Source organism: Zosterops lateralis (genome assembly GCF_965231275.1).
Source record: "Zosterops lateralis genome assembly, chromosome: 6".
Taxonomy (NCBI): domain Eukaryota; kingdom Metazoa; phylum Chordata; class Aves; order Passeriformes; family Zosteropidae; genus Zosterops; species Zosterops lateralis.
The window spans coordinates 52458155-52473525 of record NC_139761.1 but is presented as its reverse complement, the minus strand read 5'-3'; the positions used below and the strand labels follow the sequence as shown (position 1 = coordinate 52473525).

The window sequence follows — 15371 nt, the reverse complement described above, 5'->3', positions numbered from 1 at the left end:
CAAGATGCACAGAGGCTCTGCCTGAGCAGAGAATGAGCTTTGCCTTTGACAAGTGTCAGTAGAATTGCAGGCACTTGGGAGCTGAGAAGTCTTGGTGTGAAGGATGAACTGATTCATGCAGCTTTTTCTGTGTTTCAGGTACACTGGTCTGTATTCCCACTTAAGTTGCTCAGTCCGTGTCTCTCACCATAAAACTAAGCTCAGATGGATCATGGCTTTAATGGCTGTTGTGTATTTTAAGAGCTTGTTCTGAGCCCCTGCTCAGAGCTGTATTAGCAGTAGCTGCTGTTAGAAATGTCCTGACAGAGTTGGAGAAACCAGATTTATAAATCCCCCAGCTTTACTATACCCCCTTTTTTGTTCTAACAGTGAAAGCATGAAGGATTTCAGTGATACACAGAGTAAAGCAATCAACCTTGGTGTATTTTGCCTTCAGCTGAACCTTGGCTGAGGTAGATAACCACAGTTTTCCCCAGCATATCAGCACAATATAAAGCTGTTACATAACTGGCTACAAAAGAGGTCTCTGAAAGGAGCAAAGGTGCTACCAAATGTACACACTCTGGGTTAACAGCTAGGAGAAATCCAAGGAGGCCTTACTGTTTATGCATTTTATTTTTTCATGGAGTTTGAAGTGTGTTTGATGTGCTTCACCGAAAAATTCTCATTTAATGTGTCTGAATAATGGAATGTGGATGGGATTTACGAAGAACACAGATGTTTGCAAAGATCACAGCAGGCCATGAGAAAATGCCTATTTTGTTTTGTTTGTTTTTGGTTTTGCTGGTATAAGCCCTGATCACAAATCCATCCTTAGAATTTAAATATAGCAATACTTGGGAAAGGTAAAAGAGAAAACATTCTGTGTCTTCCTTAGCTCAGCGGCTGAAAGGTAAAAGTAAAGAAGAAAGGATCCAAAGACAGGATTTGATTAATTATTCCAAGCACCCATGGCAGATTTTCTGTAGGATGCTGTTTAGTACCCAGAAGTTAAAGGAGAAACCTGTGAGGTGGAGCAAGATGTTTTCTGTGAGGTTTGGTCGCTGTAAGAAAACAGAGGAATGATTTGTTCTTGATTGTCTGTGCAGTTGCAGTGTGTAGGACAGAAGGTTTGCAACAGTATAGCAGTTTTATTTGGCTGTTGTCACAACTGATAAATACTGCTATAACATGTGTAGGCTCTGTTGTGGTTGTTTCTGTTCTGATTTTTATCAACTCCTCTTCAGGAAAGCCTTTATTGTGTAACATAGCTTCATATCTCAGAGGAGTTTGGAACAAGACAAGTGCTTGTTGATGGAGTGGGAGAAATTTCTAAATGGAGTTGTCTGATTATTTTTTCTTTCCTGTGAGCAGATTTTGCCTGTGAAGAATAAAATACTGTGAGGGTTTTCTGGTGTATTTGCTGTATATTCATAGCTGGGCATTTCACTGAGCCAGTGTGTGTATAAGGAGTGGATGATTGCTTGATGCCATGGCATGCAATCTCTGTAAAACGGAAAATGTAGAAAAATAAGGGAATAAAGCTCTTACTTCAGTGGCTTTCTTATCTGTTCTGTGGCTTAATTTGATTCAAATGCAATCCAGGGAAATCTCAAAGGGATTAAAAAAGCAACAAAAACAAAATCCTTCTTGTTGTGGCAGGAGAATTCTTGTAGCTGTAGTGGAATGAGGCATCAAGTGTAGTGCTGGGACTGAGCAGAATGCAGAAGTGTCCCTGTGGACTGCTGGGACTGTAATTGGCTATGGCTGGGTAGGGCATGGCAGCCCAAAAGCCTTGTACACAAATTATTTGCTCCAGTAAATGAAATTATCCTTTCCTCCAAACCTTGTGCTTTACTTCTCAAATGCAACACATTCTGCAATACTATGCTGAAACAGAATGAGGAAAAATATTTCCATTGCATGTGGTTTTGTTTGTTTTGATTGTGGTGGTGTGTGTTTGTTGTTTTTTTTGGTTTTTCTGGTAAGATAAAGCTTTCTTAAAAGTCTGCTTGGAAGACCCCCAGTATTCTTTGGTAGCATGTATTCATAAAAGATATTCAAGCAGTTTCTTCTAGTACATAATGTTGACTAAAAAAAACAAATTTTGATTTTGGTTTATGGATTTATTATTTTTGAGAAATCTTAAAATCAACAGAGGTCATGTAAATCTTCTTTCACTCACATGTCTGTAATGAATATTTCTAAAGAACTTGGATTGCAGACTCTTTACTCACTCAGTCTTGCCATTATAATAACAACAACAATAGAAATTTTTTTCAGCCTTTAATTTTAAACTAAAATATTCATGGAGGCTGATTTTTTTTTTTCTGTAAGCTATCTTCATTTGTTCTGAAATATGAGGACACAGATTATGTTGAGGGAAGTAGCATTTCCTATCTTTGTGACTGAATTGCAGTCAAGGAACTCTCTCTTCCCTGTTCTGTCCTGGATTAACTTTGTGGATTATCTGACAAAAAGACACTTTTCCTGCAGCCTGTTCATGGAAAACAGTTTGTTATGCAAGCCTGGATACTGTGTAAGCCCTGGCCTTCTATAACCACAATCATATTTTTCAGTGGAGGGACAATGAGCCTGACATTTAACTTCTCCAATGTCCCAAACATAACAGTCTTGTTTTATAACAGTGAGGAAGAGAATTATACTGCTGTTGTAGTTCTCTGACATGAATTTAAAGTACCGGCTACCTCCCCAATTACTGGTACTCACAAAGGAAAACCACAGTCACTGTGGAATCATTTGTGAAATGTGTAACAGCAGATTCACAGTTCAGCCTTGGTAACTGTCAGTGAAAGTTGTATCCTGCAAATATATACTGCTGAGTGGGAGGTTTTCATTTGGTTCATCTCTCCTCTTACTCCTCTTTGCAGTAGCATGAGACTTTCAGGCTCCTGGCTTACATAGTGGAAAAAATAATTTCTAACAATGGCATTATCAGTATTGATGAGATTAATTTTCTTCTGCCTGGTGTTTTGGGAATTGTGTTCCATTTATATGTGTTTGTTGAAATAAATTACTCCTGTGGTGTCAGTGGTATGTTCTGAAGTCAAGGACAATCCAATTAGTGTTGATTGGGATTTGGCAGCTAAATCCCTGCTCATTGAGCCAAGAACATGCTGGTTATTGCTTATCTGCTAGTGACTAGATAGAGCATGATTTCACGTCTCTAATGTTTACAGTTCTCAGTTTTCAATCTTCTGCAAACTGAATACTATGAAAAAATGCAATAATTGAGCAGAGCTTGAATTCTTTGTTTTCTTTCTGGTGGTGTTGTGCTCCAGGTGTCAAAGTAACCACAGGATTTCCACTGAGCTGGACACAGGTCACTGACACACTCCTGCCGCCAGAACCAGCACGTGGTGACAGTATGGTCTGGGGTTGTGGAGGAAAGCAAAGAGGCAGAAAAAACAAACTCACCATAATTTTGGATACAAATTCAGGATAGTTGCATGCAAAACTCCGTTGGACCATGGGAGACTTCAGTGGATAAAAAGAGACAAAGGAATGTTACGGGGCTTACAAAATCAATCACTCAGAAAGAAATTCAAGGGGGGGGGGGGTGGAAATAGAGGGTAGGAATAATGTCCTTACCACGTCCTTTTACTGTGGTTCATGTGTTGTTTTCTAGGATTTAAAACCCCCAGAAAATCCATTATCTGGCACTTGGATTGAACTTCAGCAAGATAGAAAATGTCTTTTAAATGTTAGAGTTGGTTGAGTCTGTTGGAATAGCAACTGGAAGGAAGATGAGACATTCTGGCAGAAGATTTCTTGTGGATGAAAAGGGATGACAGCTCTTCTTTCTGCAACCCTCACTTCAGTTGTGGAAGGTTGTGCATTTGGAAAACGGATTTTGTTGAGCTCCTTTTCCAGCTGCTGTAGCCAGTGATGCCAGGAGTATGGAGTGTTGTCAGACTGTAGTGGGGCTGCATTGTCATTGCCTCGTGATTTAGGAGCCCTTCCTCATGAGACGTTGGCCACTCCTCCTGCTTACTCTGTTTGACACATTCTGGTATTTTAGAATGCTTTCTGTCTTCTAGGTTTACTCCAGAAGAATCTCTCCCTTATCATCTCTCTCACTTTCTCCTTCCTTCTCTTGTCCTCGGTATCCATTTAACTCTCTTTATCTACTCTGTGGTTTTCTGAGATGAAGTCCTCTTGGCCACTCAGACTGATTTCTTATGGTTTTCATCTTCAAATGAACAAATTCCAGTTCATCACATAAGCACCAGGGCCAGGTTTTGCCACTTCTGTAAATTTTGGGCATAAAAGCACATTTGGTAGAATTTTAGTTTAGCCCCCAAAAAATCCTTTTCTCCCCAGTCTTATTTCTTGGAACAGAAAAAGTATTTGGTGTGAAGTTTCACTTAAATAATTGAGCTGGAAACACATGTCAACGATTGAGACTTTATATGGTGCATTTGGTTTGTTTAAGTAAAGAAGAATTGAAAATTGTTACAGAACAAAATAGAGCACCATTAGTGATGCCTATAGCTGTTACTTATTTGTGTATCTAAAAAACATTGCACTCTTGTTTCTTAGTTTGTTACAACTGCACTAGTTAAAGCCCAGTGACCCTTTTAGCTTGACCACTTGTGTTGTTGAAGTCTTCCACAGTTTAAATTTGTACATTTAAGATGCGTATTTTTGTTTTGGACAAAGAAATGCAGATGCTTGTCCTTTTTTGTGACTATTGTTCTCTGAACTGTAAATCTTAATTCCTAAATGGCAGTAAGAATAAGCTGTATGTGTGACTAACAAAATACTCAAGGCTCGAAAGACAAAGTTGTGATCCTGTCATAAATTCAACTGTAAAGGAATTTTAAGTCTTGAAATATTGTTGAATGGGCATACTGTACTTTTTAAGAAAGATTAAATTAGGAAAGCCGTGTTTTTTAATTCTATTACACAGACTGCTTTTCATAAACATGCAAATTGCAATTGCATAAAAATAGAAGAAAGCCACATGCTTTGTTCCTGCAGAGCTGTTTCTTCATAATTAATCTCTTTTCCCAGAAAAACACATAGTAGTTTTATGAAGCTTGTGTGATGACTGGGCTGTTACTGGTCTATATTGTTGGTATATGCTATTTTTAAACTAGGTTTAGTACAAAACATTCTAGTAGAACTTACAAGAGGGTTTCCATTTTTCTTCCTGTTTTATAGTTTGTGAAGAGAGAAGTAGAAGGTTTGAGATATTTTAAGAACACAGAACTTTTTAAAGAAGGTTTCAAAGAAAAATTGGTGATAAACCCAAATTTTAAAAGCCTTCCTAGAACACGGATTTAAACTCAAACTTCCCCCCATATTTTTTGGGGTAATTTGATCTATTTAAAGTCTTCCTCTTTTAGGCTGCAAGTTCTTAGAATCTTCAGTCTGTGAGAGGTTTTTTTCCCTTCAGTGTGTTTTGTTCAGTGGGCTGCCAGGCAGAATTTTGCTTTTTGTGGAGTATCTTAGCCTGGGGCCTCTGCCTGAGCCATTGGTTGTGCCCGGCCGCAGCTGAGGAACAAGTTGGAATTTCCTGTTAAGGGAGGGAAGAGCTGCTGCCTGAGCATTGCCTTTGGGATTCTCCCCACATTTCTTGAAAGTGCAATTATTGAATTATTTTTATGTGATGTCTTTCAGGAGCTGCTTGCTTTTGCAGAATAGGAAGCTAATTAGCATGTGTTTCTCATGATCAGTAAGTTTCAGCAGTGGTAGAAAGCCCAGGGTTTGGAATGGATGCTTTTAGTGGTATTTCCAAAACAAATAAGATAACAAGGCATACACACAGAATAAAAGGATGTTTTCTGTGATAAAAATTATTCAGTTTGTGTTTAGAAATCCATGCAAGTGTTCGAAGTGTTGCAGAGGAATGTTTCTTCCCTGGGTGTTTCACAGTGACTAAAACTGAAATGCTTATTTTCAGTGATAAATTCTGGTCCACTTTGCTAAAGAGAGTCAAGATTATTCCTGTGAAGGTCTCAGGTTTGCCCTTCAGCTGGAGGCAGCTGCCCCTGCAGCAATTTTAGACGCTGGTGCCAATTCTGTGCTACTCCTACTCACGAGCTGAGGTTTTGACTCAAGCTACCTGTAAGCTTAAGCATGCTTTAAGCTGAGGCACCTGGATTTGTTCTGACACTGGATGTTCCCCTTTCCAGCTCTGAGGGGTTGATTGTTTTCAGCAGGGAAGCAGCAGAGAGAGCTGGAACATCCCAAAGCCCCTCAGTAGGTTGTCCTCAGGCTGCAGCTGTGATGGCCCTGCAGTTCAGCAGGACAGCCAAAGCAAGTGGCGTGTTGTTTCAGCTACAGGCAACTGAAAAGAAAACAAAGCCATAGAGAGCCATATGTTTGTGATTTGGAATTCAAAACTCTTCTTTCAAAGGATTCTCTTTCCTGTTTGAGTAACGTGCATAAATAATGATACCAGGTTTGTCACTGAGTAAACAGCGTCCGTTCAAGTTGTGATACTTTTGTGAGGTTGTTGTTTCAGCACTGTGTTTTCCAAATATTTTGTTTATAGTGTTTATTAGTAAAAGAGATGAGATCATACATATTTCACAAAATCTCATGGAGGCCGCTTTTTATCATTTTGTTCTCTTTTGCCCCATGGCATCTTTTTGGAAGAGGCAAGACTGTCACTCATTTTTTGTGAGAGAGTGGTCTTGAAAAGAGCTCAGAAAACACGCTTGCTGCCTCTCTGACCTTGGAAGATGTTTTTGCATTCTTACAAAATTGTTTACGTGCTTGTAAATGTGGCCAGTGTTTTAGTAAATAGCCTTTTTTGGAAACAGCAGTTCAAGAACATGAGGATTCCCTGGTCTAGTCTCTAGACATAGCTATTGATAACCATAGCTGCTTTTCTTGCTGATAGCCTAGTAGAAGACAGAAGGTAGCAATTTACATCCATACTTAATTCTAATAAAAATGAGGATTGTTGCTCTTTACAGTGAGGAAGGATTTGAGAGGCCTAACTAACAAGACTGTTGTTTTTATAATCTGTCGTTTTCTGGAGAATATACTTACCATTATTTGAAGCTAGAAAACCCAGGGGTAAGATTCAAATAAAAGCCATAATAACAATAATACTTTCTTAAATAAAGGCCTTCACTGGTCTGCAGCCCACTGTTTCTGTCATGTGGAAAAAACCTTCAGAGATGTTTCATTCCCCAAAGTTACGATGGTTAAGGATAGGATGCTGAGAAGTAAAACCCATAGATCTTCTCTCTTCCTTTGTAACTGTGTGTGTGCTCTGCTTATTCTCAGCCAGTGTTCTTAAAGTTAAAATAAAGTCTTTGGGTTGATTTGTCTCCCATGTCTAACTTCTTTTCTTCTTGTCCTCCCTGACTCCCCCAAAATCAGTAATTCTTCTTGGTTTAGGTTTCATATGAAAACAAGAAGAGTCATGGCTACTAAAAAATATTTTGAAATTCTGAAGCAGAAGACTCAAAATGCAGTTCTGTTTAAAAATCTTCATATCAAGTCAAGAAATGAGCAGTAGAAAACCTCATTACTTTCTATGTCTGGTATGTACTCCCTACCTAGTCTTAACTGTTCTCTTAGAAGTTTGGAAATAGATTTGCAGAGACCAAGACATAAATGGTATGTTTTATTAGATTTGATTTATGGTTTTATGAAGACTCTGGATCTTTTTTGTTCTTTTTCATTTGATGGTTACTAAGAGGAGCTTTGGACTTCAGTGATCTTAATGTAGTTGTACAGAGCACCAAATGCTTTCTTCAGTTTTCACAGCAGATGGACCAAGGTTTATGTCAACATGGTCTTGCCAAACTCAATTAGCAGCAAATTTTGATGTCTGAATCTAAGCTGTTCCTGATTCAATGGTAAGAGTCTCAAGAGTTATGTATAGATTAAAGAATCATAGAATGGTTTTGGTTGGAAGGGACCTTAAATATCCCGTGGTTCCATGGGCAGGGACACCTTTCACTAGATTGGGTTGTCCTGCCTGTGTTGGGGCTCCCAAAGGTTGGAGTACTCCAGGGGAAATCTCAGGAGAGCAGAGCAGAGTGGAAGGAGAGGATCACCTCTCTTGATCTGCTGGTAAAGGACAGGTGCAAGTGGTCACTGTTCATGGGCAAAATTGCTACCATGGACTCCCAAAATTAATTTTGCAGAACTTTTTTTTTTGTTCAACTTGTAAGTATCAAGTAAAAAGAGAGGTGGAATACTTAATGCTTGAGATTTGAAGATGATTAAAAGAAAGTAATTAAAATAATTTTGAATAGCTCAGTCTAAACCTCGCAGTGAAGGGCTCCAGACAGAGCTCATGATACTGAGTGACTCGAATGTTGAAATTTTACATGAAATGCAGTTTTGATAAATACAAGCTAAAGTACATTCAGTGATGAGAAAGAACTCATAGCAATGGTCTCTAATTTAGCTATTGTCACTTAGTAGAAAAGTTCTTGGAATTTGTTGGGACAGTTCTCTGTAAAACTTCAGCCCAGCGTCTGGTGTGGCATCAGTAAACTCAGAAATTAACATGTGGAACTGTGAAAAAAACCCGCCCAAAACCACTGTGGTATTGGGACTTGCAGCTTGGGGACCAAGAATGGGTGAGGTGAATCCTAGAGGTCCTGTTCAGCCCTGGTTTCTGTGATCCAGAACCTTAGAGACTGGGCAGGATCTGTGGGAATTGCCTGATCCGTTCTTCTCTCCCAAGGCAGAATTTGCTGGAGCTTTGCTAGCTGGAGCAGATTCTTAACTCATTGTCAAAGCCCCTCAATACCAGCACTTCCCCAACCTTCTCTGTCAGTCTATTCCAGCGCTCCTCTGGCTGACTTGGAGAAAACTTTTCATAGTGTTTGAGTCATGTGGCTTTCAGTACAGCGTTCAGCCTGTTATTACTGTTCTCCTTGAAGTGTGGTGACTGAACTGGATGTGGTAATTTACATGAAATCTTACCAAAATACAGAGTGAGACTGGTACTTGCTGGTTTTGTGGGCAGTTCCATGCATTGACATCACTCTGAGCTTTTTGGTTTTTATTTTTAGCTTTCAACGTCACAACACTGAGGGTGACTCTGTGGTCTGATTTAACCTCTGCATCCGTTTACCTAAACCACATTTTGGCCATCCCCTGTATGTGCAGTCAGGTGTTCTGGCCTAACTCTGCAGCTTTGCAGTTCTCCCTAGTCACACTCTTGACATTTTTTCATAACTTTTTTCCTGGTCTTTCAGGATCACATTGAATTCTTATCTTGTTCTCTACTCTGTTTATTATTTGCATATTCAGAAAATAAATAATTTATATGTGTATATATATACATATATGCTTGTATATTAAAAGAACAGCTTCAGTTATGTTCAGTGTTTCAGCCTGCAGCAACTTTAATCAAGTCCAAAACAAAACCCACTCTAAACCAAAAACCAAGCATTGGACCCCACAATGACTCACACATGATGTCTGGGAGATAGAATTAATGCTGCTATAAATATGATTGAGTGTGTGTAGTGAATAAATTTGCAGAAAGCATATTCAGTTGATGTCCCTAGGCATACTAAATTTTGGGTTGTTTGGGATGCATTTAAAAAGGGTGGTATTTTAAGAGTTAGGGACTTTGAGAAACAAATTGGCAAATTATTTCCTAAGCAACAGAACTAGTGACGTCTTTCTGCACATTTTTGTCTTTTGTCTGGTAATGGTGCTACAGACAAGGAACTTTTACTAACTTTTCTTCAGATCAGGGTCACTGTCACTGTGTATTTATTTATTTGGGTTAAAGGCCATGGGTCACACAGACGTTGTTTCTGTAGGAAACCTCTCTGCAAGTAGCAGTCTTACTTGTGAGAACACCATTTACTGTCACTTGGGAGAAGATTTGCCTGCCTTTGTGGCAGACACATTATCATACGCTCCAGTTAAGACTCTAGGCCTGCCACAGCCTCAGAAGGGAGAGGTTATGTTCTATTAATTAATTACGGGCCCATAGTCAAGTGGCATTTAATTTTTTGCCAGGACATGGATTTGACTCTGTTTTCTTTGTTTGTGCTCTCACTTGAGACAACCATTTCCTTTGGTTTTTTGCAATTGCAAAATATGGATTGAGGAGTTTAAAAAATATATTTTTACTGCTAATGGTGCATGCACTGGAAGTGCATTTGGATGTGCAAAATCTTGGCAGTGTAGCTTATTTATGGGGCAGGAGATGGCAGTACGGAAATAGGTGATTTAGCACAAATACAGAACCACACTTTGTTCCTGCATTATGGTAACTCTCGAAACCCCTGAAATACCATAATAATTGTTCAGATTTACACATTTATGTTTATTTTATGCCTTCCTGTTTGATTTTTTTGGGTCTTTTTCCACTCAGGTAAGCGTTTACCAGCATTTGCAGTACTTGTTTAGCTGTGTGTGGAGATCAGGTGAGATATTGTGTGCTACCCGAGCAAAATGCAATTCACATTATGCAAAGTTCAGCTTTAGTGAAGACTGTTTGAATTAGAAGAAATACAGACACAGAGTATCTGTACACTTCTGATATTTCAAAGTCTGTCTGTGGATTTAAAAGAAATTTGCCTACAGAATTATTTTTAAGAGTCCACATGCTTTGTGTTGGTCCCCACTTCATTTAAGTCACTCTGGCAGCTGTGTTCTGTGGGCAAGGAGGGAATGAAATACTGTTACCCTTTGCAAGCCAGAACACAGACAGTGTTTGTGGGGACAGCTGAGGGTGTTTCAAACAATGCTGTTAGTTTTGATTGCCTGTTTGAAGTAGACCCTTGCTTTTTGTTCTTGATTCGGAAGCAAAATGTGTTGTTTGGAACTTGTGTGCAGCTGTGAAGAACCAAGTTTGTCACGCAGGAGTTGAGCAAGATGACATCATGAGGTGATTGTGACCACTGTGGCAATGGTTTGCTTACGTTTGCCCCTGTGTGAGCGTGACCACTGGCATGGATTTGTTCCATTTGGGGTCAGTCAAGCAGGCAGGGATGGAATTGCGTTCTGTGGGCATTTATGTGATCTCTCGTTTGGGGCTGTTGTTACTGTGACCTGGAAGCCACTCCACTGGATCTCTGTTCCAGTGTGTTCCCCAGGTAAGACCTCTTGTCAGCAGAGTGTTCCTGCAGGCTCTCAGTGGGTAACTCAGGGTGTTTGAGTGCTGACACACCAGCTCTTTGACATTCAGGCATGACAGAAGGCCAACAACTGTGGAGTCTTGCTCACATCCCCTGCATGTTCCCACTTTATGCTGGAGAATGTGGAGCAAAATGTGCTTAAACCCTCAGGGCCAAATTCTCTTGAGAGAGAACAGTGCTTTAGGATCTTGGCTTGCACATGCCGGTGTGGGGTTAGCTGGTTCATGGGTGACCAGCCTGAATGTTTGCACTGATGCCCTTCAGGCAGGTGGGTAAGGTGCTGATTTTTGCTAAATACACGTGGGCCATAAGATATGCTCAGCTTACTGGAAGCTCTTTGTTTTTGCTCTGTTTTTAGTCTATAGTCAGTCCAGACAAAATATTTGGCCTACCAGGATATGTGAATCATTCTTCTTTGTAAAGCATCATTTATCATCTGTGTTCTGAAAGTGTTTTTGTATGAGGAAAACATTGAATGTACTCAGAAATTTTTATTGTTAACGTGCGTTTTTACAGCTGTTGTATAAAAATCTTTCTTTGGTGAGATCAAAATATTATTTAATTGTTTTAGCCTATTGGAATCACAGGAAATATACAGGGTGGGAAACTCCCAAATGACTTGTCACTCCTCATCACCTGTAAGTGAGCAGTGGCATGTAGACTTAAACAAACAAATCTTAGCAGCTGGTTAGTTCTGGGAAAAAAGAGAAAAGTTGCTCCCTTATCCTTTATAATTGATTATATTTACGTGTTGAGTAGAAGAAAAGCTTTGCAACTTCCTTAATCAATGCAAAAATATATGTACAGTACAAATCTGTCGCTAAGGATTGAGTGAACAGGTTGAAATCAACTTGTGTTGATTATTTTGTCTTTTTAGTCTTGTTTTAAATGAAACTAAACCTAGTTTTAAAAGAAACTAATGCATGTGAGGAGAATGCTGTCTAAAATTGTGTGTGGACTTTCAGTGAGCATCTCAGTACCCAAAGATCTGTCAGAGCTGCTATGAAGTTGAGGGAAAAATAGTATTATAGTAGAGAGTTGAGGTGACCTTCCAGGCACAAAATTCTATAGGTTTTGAGCAAATTTTATATCAAGTATGATGCAAGGAAGTTTGTTGACATGTGATATATATGAATGATACCTGCTGGGGCATGAGCATGTGTGGATCCATGTTCCAGTTTCTCTCATTAAAGGACTCTGGCTCTGTAAATGCTTAGAAGCCGGAAGCATTATAGAAAAATAGTGTTTTAAATAACAATAAGGAATGGAAAAGGGCAGTGGAAAAGGAACTGTGAGATTACAGACATTGTCTTTTAGTGATCGAGAGTGCAGTGTACAAAAGGACTAATCCTGTGAAGGTAGGGGAGAGAGAACAGGGACTTGGAAGTTGAGGCAGCTTCCTATTACAGAGGATTGGAAAGTAGATCAGGAGGAAGTGAAGTGCAGAGCTAGCATCTTGCATGTTGAGATTTGCTAAGTAATATTTACAGGTTGGGTTGAGATGTGGGTAGCTTGAGCAAGCTCTGGAACAGGAATTTGCAGTGATGTGTAATGTGGGACTACAAATAAAGACAGGATTTAAGGCTAAAGTGAGGGAGTTGGAGAAATGAGTTGCATGTAATCTCTGCAGCAGTCGCTGCGTGGGCTATGAGATAAGGAATCCTTGTGAGGAGGATTCCTTCTTCACACATTTCAGATTTGAGGAGGATTGTTTTGATCTGAGGCAGATGAAAGAGAGGTGTGTGTGAATATACAGTCTTTGAAAGAAAGAAGTGAAGACAGAAGGGATTTATCTGTCTCTGCTCCCTGAATTATGTTGTTCACAGGCCCTTGGTTGAAAATTTCAGATGAGCTGGCTTAGTCATATATTGCAAGAATATCATGAACTCTACCGAGTTGTTAACTTTTAACACAGTTGGCAAATGGTATCCAAAAGCAATTTTAAATTTTTGAAGGTCATGATAATTCCCTAGAATTCTAGAGTGACAGTGTGCCGGGCATATAACTGCATTAGGTTACACTTATGTTGCAATTTAGCAGGAAACATGGATCTTTCACATAAGATCTGGGTCAAGTATGTATTTCCTTTGATTCCAAGCAAGTTCTTTTTACTAAAAATCAATGCAGGTTTTTGATATTGTGGAAATATTTCTTTATTGATCAGCTTCCCAGCCTCAAAATGCTTTTAGAAGTGATGATTGTTTTGCTTTAAAGTGCCTCCCACCAACTTTAACAAGTTACACTCTGCTGTTTATTTGGAGCATCTTTCTGGTATTGAAAACATCAACCCACCTACATCTAAACTTACAGTAGACTTAGAGCTTTGGTAACCTTCACCTTGAAAATTTCAGAAAGTTCATTGCCTTCTGTATAAAGAATGTTGTTTATGAAGGATTTTTCCCTGTATTTGAAAGCAAGATGCATACTGTAATGCATGCTTACTTTGCTTTCTGGTTTCTTGGCTTCAAGAAGGGACTGCTTTTTTTGCTGCCGTATTTTTTACACAGATGTATGTTTTGCTTAATTTTACTTTAATCCTTCACGTACACTTTTGATATCAAAGAAGCAACAGATCCTCCTTTACAAAGCGTTTGGATGCTGTACTGCGTGTACCAAAGCATCACTTTGAAAAAATTAGTGTAATGAAACAGCTGAGTTCCGGACGTGTCAGACTTGAGCTTGAGAATAAACATTCTGCATTTTCAGCTGCTCTGTGTCTTTTTGAACATGAAATATATGATTACTATGTGTGAGAAGATGCAAAGCACTTTTTATTTGATGTAAACACTGTCATAATGTTCTGTTCTACTTTACTCCAGTGTTTATGATAACACTTTGTATTATTTGGTGAGGAGGCATAAAGAGCTTCTAAAGAACATCACAAAATAGTCCAAATTACCTTAAGGATAAAACTGATTAAAAACCAGACCAAAGGCTTTGCCTTTTCAGTCATTAATGAGAAATGAAGCCCAAATCCTTAAGATGAGGGAAGAATACTGCTCTGTCACAACATAACTTGTCATTCTGATATGGAGGGGTCTGTAGAGCTTGTGAGCCCAGTCCAAGGCAAGTCCTGCCCTATCAATGGGATAGTACAGAGGAACAGCTGAAGGAATAATATCCTGGAGGATATGCCTGCAGAAGGTCTCCACTGTGGGTATTGCCATGAGGGCATACAGTTTGCCCTGCAGAAGGCTCTGCAGAAATATCTGGAAAATCTGTTGTAAAGCTCTGATCAGTTCACTCTCTGCCTGTAAAAAGGCAGCTCTGAGGCAGGAGATGTACATGGAATGTCTGAGCAGTGCCAGACAGAGTGTGTAGAAATTCCAGGTGTGTGCTGTGTGTTCCTGTAGGTGAGGATGTTCTGGTGTAGGGGGAGGTTGCTGTGACTGTTGAGAATTGCTCTGGTAGATTTGCTCTACATCTCATCTCATCCTGCAAATATGTGGGTTGAACTTGGGCATTCATGCTGCTGAAATACAGAATACATTCTAGGTCCTTTATTTTATTTCTGTAGGGCTGCCTTGTTAGGTCTTGCAACACTGAACTAATGTTTTGTCCTAGTGGGGAACATCAGAGGAGCAGCTTTGGCCTCCTCAGTTTAAACTGAAGGTCATAATTAACTTTTTCAATAGTTGTTCTGTTTGGTTATGTTCTGGTCTGAGTCATGAAGGAGTTGTCGAGTTGCCTTTTTTTATTTATTCTGATGGACACAATAGAGTTGGGGTCTGGTCGGATTAGTAAGGCAGGAAAAATTCTTTTTGAAGATATATCCAGAATGGGATCCTTTTTTTTGTTTGTTTTCTTCCTCTAGAGAAGAAAGATGCTCTCAAAAATAAGTCAGGATCCATACATTTAGTGTAGGAGAGGGGAATGCAGGTGGCTTTGCCCCTGATAAGTAACAGCTGTGTTAATTACCCGATACAGCCTCCCCCCTTGGATACAGTCACAGCTGTATCCAGTAAAGATAAGTGTGATAAAAGGGAGTCGGTGAGCTGGTCAGGAGGATCATGAAGGAGCAGGAGCTTTGAGGAAGAGAGACTTTGAGGAAGAAGGTGTGAGAGGATCATGAAGAAGCAGAATCCTGGAGAGAATCCATGCTGTGAGGTCAGTCTGGGTCTGCAGGTAGAGCCTGTTGTAGGAACCTGCAGTCAGAGTCTGGCCAGGTAAAAGCTGCAGTCCGAGTCTGCACACTGATCCCTGCAGTCAGAGTTCAGCAGGAAATAACCATCAGTCAGAGGCTGCAAGGGAAACCCACAGTAGGAGCTGCTACAGCCAGAGCCAGTGAAT

The 15371-nt window shown here is 39.7% G+C and overlaps 1 protein-coding gene across 3 annotated transcripts in view; it reads left to right on the top strand.

Moving 5' to 3' along the window:
• The window catches only part of SBF2 (SET binding factor 2), a 235288-nt gene that overhangs the window by 2854 nt on the left and 217063 nt on the right, over positions 1-15371 (top strand). The window lies entirely within an intron of this gene.